Consider the following 9,178-nt stretch of genomic DNA (forward strand, 5'->3'; position numbering starts at 1 on the left):
AATATAAAAGAAAGATCAACTGTAATGAAGCACTCACACATGGTAGAAGGTACTCCATCTCTCTAGATATTTAACGAAACGTTGGTGAAAACTAATATGAAAACAACAGATAAACAAGAAGAAATCCTCAATAGCTGTGGCGCTTGAAATTCGTTTAGGCAGGATTAGAGTAAATTCATCTATCAAACTTTTCATTTTTATTAACTATACTTTGAGCACTTATACCTAATTCAATTGTATTATTCATTAGCATCTGTACTGGTCTACCCGTAAATGAAATTCTTTTAAGTAAGACTGAAATAAATTAAATTATGATATCTTGGGCGTGATCAAAAACATCAATCGACAGGGTTTGACCTTTCGAGTGCAAAACTGCAATTAAATCTCAAATCGGTTACGATATGACAAAGCTATTAGCTACAATTTTGTACTTGAGAAAAAAAATAAATTCACTGATATTCAATGAGCCACTATGCCGCAGCTAAAATAATTAAAGGTTGAAACAAATGCAGGTGCTTGTATTCATAACAGTAGATATTTTAACCAAACATATCCACCTACCGCAGCCACCTGTGGAGATGGTGATTACCCTTTATAAGTCTACGGATTTACAATGCTAAAATCAGGGGTTCAATTCACCTCGGTGGACTCAGCAAATAGCCCGATATGGCTTTGTTATAAGAAAACACGCACACCCTTTAAAATTTGTAATAATAATAATACTATTGCCATGATAATAATATAGTATTATACCTCCACTGCAGTTTGACGATGACATCAAACCACACTTGTATGTATATCAAACTCTATCGCCCCCCAGTGGCTCAGCGGTATGTCTGCAGACTTACAATGCTAAAAACCGGGTTTCGATACTCGTGGTAGACAGAGCACAGATAGTCCATTGTGTAGCTTTGTGCTTAATTCAAAACAACAACAATCAAACCCTATCATGCAAGTCAGACAGATTGTGATAAACATAATTACATCTCTTATACATTTATTGTTGGGATATGATGTAAAGCTGGTGATCCTTCACATTTTCTGTTTGTTTCCAATCTAACACATTCGATGCCAGCTTAGTTAGCTGATATTTGGAAAATTTAATTCACTTCAAATATTAATCTCGTTCATCTGTAATGAATTGTTATTCAATCCTACCGGAATTTCCGAAAAGTATATGTTTGTTTGTCCTATAATTCTTCCTACACTTTCACCTATCATATAAGGTTTAATCAACTAAGAATGATTAGAGATGTGTCAAAAAGTTATTTATATTTTAAAATTTCGTAGGTTTCATAGTTTCAGTGCTGGTTCATCAGTTAGTAGATGCGGTCTTTAGGGTATTGTTGGAATTTCTCCAGTTTCCTCTTTCTTTACATGGAGTATACATACAGTCTGTGTAATTTTAATTAGTACTGGCATATTTAGAATAGAAACAGAGAAAATATTTATATTTATAATTTATAAAACGTTAAATCAACAATTGTATTTTGTTTTCAAATCCCATCAATCATTTAAGAGATTTATTTTTCACACATTGGTTTTACGTATTATCAAGATGGACATGCTATAACTATTACTCTAACTATTTTTCCTTTCATTAATGATATACTACTAACTATGACATACAAATAAAATGCGTCCTTCATTGACATTGTGTTCCCTATGCGCATAGCAACAAAGTAACTACATATCACTTTAGGGTGATTTTTGCATGCATAGCTACGTAAAGATTTAGCTATACATAAAACAAGTCGATGACCCTTTTCTATAAAATCAGTAAATGAATCATATAAATGATTTACGAACTTTCATGAGTCTCGGTCCGTGCTAATATATCACGATGAACAAATATGCAAAATGTCATTTACTTACTACGTTGTGGACAATGTGGTTTAAAGTAGGTAGATCAAAATTGTAATATTTTACTTTTAAAAATGAACTTAAGTCGAGTCTAAAGCTAGAAAAGGCTTTCGAAATTCCACTGAAATAAAATCATTTCAATATACATAATGCGTTAGATGTTAAAGTTACTATTTATTTAAATGAGAAAAACATTATATTCCGAAATATAAATGTAACTTTTTACACACTGCCTTTCTCAAAATTTCAAAATAAAACTACCAATAACTTATGTACAGGAACAGAGCAAACTACTAAACGTTTTTTCCAGATTCTTTCTTATGTGAGACTAAACATGTAATTTTTTTACTTAGTTAAAGAAAAATTACATTTGGCTATTGTTTTCAAATATGAAATGTTTGATGAATAAATTATACTTTGTTGCTTCAATATAGTATAAATAAAAATATTTTTCCAGTAAAATCTTTATCTCCAACAATTACTTGTAGATACATTATACTAATGGGATCACTTTCATTCATTCATAAAACATTTTTTCCCCAATGTGAAACATTTTTATTTATTATCTCGTTATTGTGTTAAACATATTTAAAACAAAAATTTCAAAACAAAGAAACAATATCAGTTAATGTGCTTATTTGCCACACGTAAAAAATACTCGTACGTGTTCTCGGGAAACTTATATTTCAAATCATTTTCCATAGAAATCAAAATATTCCTCTTCCTACCCCTAATACAAAGGGTTTGATCGCATTTTACAAGAATGATGTTTAGTGTTTCGACTTCGTTTTGAAATTTGTTCTTCATAATCTATCGTGATAGCCATGATAAGCACTGTTGTCAGATACGTAATTTATTTTGTAAAAAATCTTCTGTGAAGGACAGTGAGATCACTTTTAAACCACACAAACTTTTCTCAAGCCTTCCTCGGCATGCAGATGACAGTTTCTAATAACAAACTCAAGCAGATCATAGGTAAAAAGCCCCGATAGCTTTCGTTTGTACAGTTTTAGCATATTTAAGTGTAAGTGCTATTCAACCCTTTGACATTGTCTTACTGACATGGCTGTGTGCGGTCTAGCTAATGGGGAACTATAGTTGTGAAAACCAATCCTGACATATTTTATATCTATATAGCAAAGGTCAGCAATTCTAAATTAGTTACGGCTATGTCTAAACCTCATAGGTCTTTGACATAAACGTTTAGCCACATTTTACACGAGGTCTCTTGCGTTATTATGCCACTGTTAAATACGTTTAACATACGTTTAATAATCTCCTATAAGATTAAAATTAGCAACCTCATTTAAACTAGAATATCGAACATTTTTGTACTATAATTTGGCTCGTAATGTAATACTAACCTGTTTTACTAAACCATTTAATTAGACATACAAGTACCTTGATATTCAATCAAAAAGCTACATCAGTTTATATCGTAGCTATATTATTAGCGTCATAATATTTTCTGAATACAGGGTACTAAGAAATTAATGAAAACGATCTTTATCCTTTAATCCCAGTGTTAAACTTTATTAAAACATGTCCCATTTTTTTTAGTGACAAACTTTAGCAGATTAGTTTTATTTTTTAAATTAAATACTAAATTGTACTTTTAGTTTTAAACACCCTCTTAAATTCGTCTTGCGTATTTTATAATACAGCTACCCTACACTGACTCTTTTTAAAATATAAGTTGAAGAGAAGAAACGGAGAAATATATTAAAATCTAATTCATTTCGGTACTCTATGTGACCGTGTAAATGACAATTTTGATGTGGAACAGTAACTTTCTGAAAATGATGCTTTCCTTAATAACCTTTTGGATGTCTAAGTGAAACTTGTGACTACAGTATAACAAATTTATCAATTTAATCCATTCGTTTATTGATATCATATGTTGAGACCTCATATCTCTTGTCAGTAAGAAACCTTATGAAACTTGTGTTGTTGAAAAAAACTGATAAGACGTTTTGCTGACATAAAGAAATACATGGAATTATTTATTTAAAGCATTTAGTTAAGTTTGTTGAATTACAACACCGGTTTTGAACTTTCGTAATTTCTGGAGTTAAAAGTATTAATTTTACATTTCTAATGGCTGAATCTCACACACTTATACATACACTTCTTCTTTCTGGTGTTACAAAAAGCAATTTTACGTGTTTAATTTATGAATTTAAAGACGTTTTACTTTTTTTATTTCTGATTAATTATTTATTTAAAGTGTTTTGTTTAACTTCTAATTTCTGAAAAGTAAACATTGATTTTTACTTTAACAATTTGTGAAGTTAAAGATTGACATTTTTACATTTCCTATATCTAGACTTAGCAGGGAGTGAGGTGAAATTTGACATTCACGGAGATGGATTAGGCCGCTACATAATCTATAACTACCAAAGAATAGGCAATTCCTCGCTATTTGAATACAAAAGTGTGGGTCGTTGGTTTGATGGACTACATCTTAATCTGGATGAAGTGGTATGGAATCAGGGTAAGCTAGACATTCCAGTGTCCATTTGCAGTGCTCCTTGTGGAGTGGGAGAGGTAAAAAAAATGCAAGTAGGCGATGTTTGCTGTTGGTTGTGCACAAGCTGTAAACCGTGGGTACGTCCTCGACGAGTTCACTTGTGCTGACTGCGGCCATGGGCGTTGGCCCTACGAGGACAAAACAAGCTGTTACGACTTGACTCAGCAATATATGCGTTGGAACACATATTTTCCATCGTACCCATGGGAGTCTCCTGTCTTGGTATCGTACTGACAGGTGCCGTTATCTTTGTATTTATTCAGAACAATAATACGCCAATCGTGAAGGCTTCAGGACGGAATTAAGCTATATGCTACTTACCGGTATTTTGATTTGTTTTCTTATGACATTCATCTTACTTGCTAAGCCCAGCACGGAGATTTGCGGACTGCAACGTTTCGGTGTTGGCTTTGGATTTTCAATAATCTACAGCTCCTTACTAACCAAAACAAACCGCATTTCTCGAATATTTTAAAGCGCTAAAATCAGCCCGTAGACCTAGTTTTATCTATCCTAAATTACAAATGATGATTACGTTGATCTTTATTGCCGTTCAGGTAATTGGAACTGCAGTTTGGTTCGTGGTTGAACGACCAGGGATCAGACACTATTATCCAGACGGAAAGAGAAACGAACTGATACTTAAGTGCAAGATAAAAGATTTCAGCTTTCTGATATCCCTGGTGTATAATATGATTCTCATAACTATATGCACTGTTTACGCAGTCAAAACACGAAAAATTCCAGAGAACTTTAACGAGTCCAAGTTCATAGGGTTTACTATGTACACCACTTGTATTGTGTGGCTAGCATTTGTGCCCATTTACTTTGGTACAGGGAATTCTTTTGAGGTAAACATTTTCTTTTAGCTTAATGAGTAATCTCAGTACATTCGATGTAAAGCACTTAATAAGTCTTTGTTTTAACCTACTTTTTATTAGAGATATATGATTTACTAAGTTTCTTTTCTTGCTTGAAAATACTTTTTATCAGATATATATATGATTTAATAGGATTTTTGCTTTAGATTACTTTTATTAGATATTTATAATTTAATAAGACTCGTTTGCTTTAAACCACTTAGATGTAAATGATTTAATTAATCATATTTTGTTTTATTTAAACACTTCACGCACTAAATAAACAGAGGAAAATAAACTGGAGAATAAAATTTCAAGTTATTTCTTTTTGTGCATCACAATTTATCTACCATTCGATTACTACAACAACTATTAACACTTATTAAAACACCGCAACCCTTGAATAAAGATTAGATAATTTCAATCATTCTTATTTAATAAATAATCCGACCCACAACTGCCGCCAGTTGTTTTAGTAATTTCATTATGTCTCTCATAACGTATGGCCCGGCATGGCCAGATGGGTCTAGGCGTTCGACTCGTAATCTGAGGGTCGCGGGTACGCATCCCCGTCGCATCAAACATGCTCGCCCTTTCAGCCATGGGGGCGTTATTATGTAACGGTCAATCCCACCATTCGTTGGTAAAGAGTAGCCCAAGAGATGGTGGTGTTTGGTGATGACTAGGTGCCTTCCTTCTAGTCTGACATTGCTAAATTAGGGACGGCTAGCGTGGATAGCCCTCGAGTAGCTTTGCGCAAAATTAAAAAAAAATTTTTTTATAACGAATATTCACTTAGAACTAATTTAAATCACAACGTCCTTTATAAAATGGATTGCTGTAGGAGAGACGTGGGCTGGTTGACTCACTTTTTAATATTTAAATGAAAGTCAGTTGTGAACTTCAAGACAAGACACTTCTATACCAACATCAACTTGACACTTTTCTTTCCTACACAGCAAAAGCAAATCATTTATCTCTTTGCTAATTTTCTTAGGAATAAACGTAAAATTCAATCAAACACAGTCCTCCATTGGTACAGCGGTAAGTCTAAGGATTTACACGCTAAAATCAGGGGTTTGATTCCCTTCGGTGAAATCAGCAGATAGCCCGATGTGATTTTGCTACAACAAAACACACACACAAATCAAAAACACTAATAATCAATATATTTCTTGCACACTTAAGTAAATGAAATATTAATTACTTTAACTGTTTATCACCATAATACCTATTTGGAAAAGCATCATAAAAAATAATCGAAAGAGAGCAACGCATTGAGAAATTTACAAAAATTATGTTAATTGTCGTTACTTTTTTCAACATTTAACCATTAATTAAAATGAATTTAAATAATTTTGTAATATGTCTATTTTCATTTTATTGTTGTAATACGAATGTCCTTACCGCCTTTACATACCTTTTCTTTAGTTAACCTTATAACAACACTACTCTCACCAAAATTCTGGTCCTATATTTCTTTTGCCAAGAAGAAAATCAGTAATGTAAGGTCGAGACAGCTTAGTCTGCTATACGGTGATTAGCTAGATCAAATGAATTGTCCACGTCTATTTCTACCTTACTTGGTTCGTTTTTCTAGTTCAGTAACCAGTTCTATGTAGCTTTTTTGTTGGCAATTTTTTCCTAGTATTTCTACCTTGAAGAAAGATGATGATAAACAATAAAAAAATATCTCGGTTTTAGCTGTTCGCCAGTTTTTGACTTTAGGACGCTCTAGATAGCTGAAAAGCAGCATGTACACAGGAGATAGTGCGAGTATTCCAGGTAGCTCTTTATATCTATCTTATAATAAGCTGTAGAGGAGAACGTTCAGATTTCTTTTTTATTGTTTTAATTCGTTTGTTTAAGAACAGAGCTACACAATGAACTATGTGTGTGTTATTCATCATAAGTATCGAAACACGATTTCTAGTGTTGTAAGTTCGCAGACTTAGCTCTGTCCCACTGGGAAGCTATTGCTTTAATACGGACGTCCCTACGTAAGAGAAAGCAAGTTCACTCTCCGATATGTTTAAATAGCTGAATTGTAAATTAAGTTGTTGTTTGTTTCTTTTTCATACATTGTTTGAACTAATATAAAATAAGTCATTTGAATGACTGATTGCCATTCAAAGACTGTTTAACAATACTTTGGTGACTGTGGGGTGAAACTGTAGATTGCAAATTATAATACTCTATGTCTACATTTTACAATTAGATTTTTTGAAACTAGTGTTTCCGTTCATGTCTCTTTATCTATAAACTCTTGAAACATGGCCGCCACGTTTTTTTTTCTAATTATTGCATACGATTTGACAAACAAAGAACTTGCATTTATAACTGTTTTCTGTCTTCCATTATACACTTCTGGCAGCTATCCTAATAAAATCTACGACACTCTTTCAGTCAAACTTCATATGTTCAAATTAGACTCTTTCTTCTACAATACCCATCCCCCATCTGGCTCAGCGGTAAATCTCACAGCTAGCAACGCTAAAATTCGAGTTTCGATAGTTGTGATTGGCAGAGTACACATAATCTATTGTGTCGATGGATTTATACTTATTAACAAACCAAACCTTCTAATACACAGACAAAAGTACCATTCCCAGTGACTTGAAAGTTTACGTTAATCCATCAATTTAGATTATTTCATAAACTTGAAAAAGGTTAATTGTTTTGTACTTATGGTTTTACTCACAGCCAAAGTTCTGAGCTACTTATACCGCCAAACACAAAAAGTAATTGTTAAGCATTTCAGTTATGCTGAGCCGTTCAAGAATAACATAGGTAAATCTACACTTTTATTCTTTTTGTTACATTTTGAAATGTAAATTATAGTATGGTTAATTCTTAACAAGTTAGTGTAAAATATTCTGTTTGCAAAACAAAATTTGGCATCAAAATTATTCAAACCTGTTCACTCGTCATTTGCTGAGTTTTGCCTGCGTGAGAAACTTTTCAAACACTGCTCAGAAAACAACCACCATAAACAGTAGACACACAAACGCTTGGACAGACAACACCGTTACGATATAAATGAGATACGTAATACCAGAAACAAAGAACGTCATACGTGCAAAGTGTCAGGTAATATGCTCCAAACTTGTGCTTTAACACAGAACAAATACAGAGAAAACATATTTTTAGTAACCATCAGTGGAGTTGAACTAATACTTGCAGGGGTCGTTGTTTTGTAGAGTTGGAGTTAATACTTGCGTGGATTGTTTTATAAAATTGAAGTTAATACTTGTAAGGATTGTTTTATAAAGTTGGAGGTAATATTTACAACATCTTTGTTTCAACTCCATGTTCTTCAGAGTATTGATTTACCGACACAGAAAAATACAAAACGTGTAAAGGCGTAGTGTGTTGTAACATGTTTTATGGTAAGTGTATTGACAAAATGGGTGAAACATTGTATCTTTCCTATCAGGTAAAATGTTTACTTGCGTACCTCACATTGTGCATTTCTTTGTTATTATGTGATAGAATGTACCAAAACAATTAAGATGTTCAAGACATATTGTTCACTGACAGAAGGTACTTCAGAAGAGCTAGTCCTGTGTTCATTAAAAAGTTTCTCTGTCTTCAGGGTGAGGAAAATCAAACAAGACTACCTCTTTCTTACATGTCATCTAGTTGTGAATTGAAAAAGTGGATTTGTTATGATGAATATTGACCTTTCTTTTTCGAATTTGGATATTTTACGAAACGGAATGTACATGTTTCTTTGGGAGTTGGATTTCTTAAACAGGACATCATTCTAATAATGATAAAAACACAATTTCGTGTATAGCAGTTAGTGAAAAGCCACAATGAAGAGAATGAATTATTAGAAGTTTTGAAAATTAAACCATTTTCCACATGTTCATGCGTCTTCTTCAGTCTCCTAGATGACATCGTGAGACTGAAGAAGACGCAC

General features: G+C 32.9%; 1 pseudogene; it reads left to right on the forward strand.

Moving 5' to 3' along the window:
* The first annotated feature begins 771 nt into the window (after positions 1 to 771).
* LOC143251681 (metabotropic glutamate receptor pseudogene) lies at positions 772 to 5,311 on the forward strand (annotated as a pseudogene).
* The last annotated feature ends 3,867 nt before the right edge of the window (positions 5,312 to 9,178 follow it).

Source organism: Tachypleus tridentatus, chromosome 6 (assembly GCF_004210375.1).
Source record: "Tachypleus tridentatus isolate NWPU-2018 chromosome 6, ASM421037v1, whole genome shotgun sequence".
Lineage (NCBI taxonomy): Eukaryota > Metazoa > Arthropoda > Merostomata > Xiphosura > Limulidae > Tachypleus > Tachypleus tridentatus.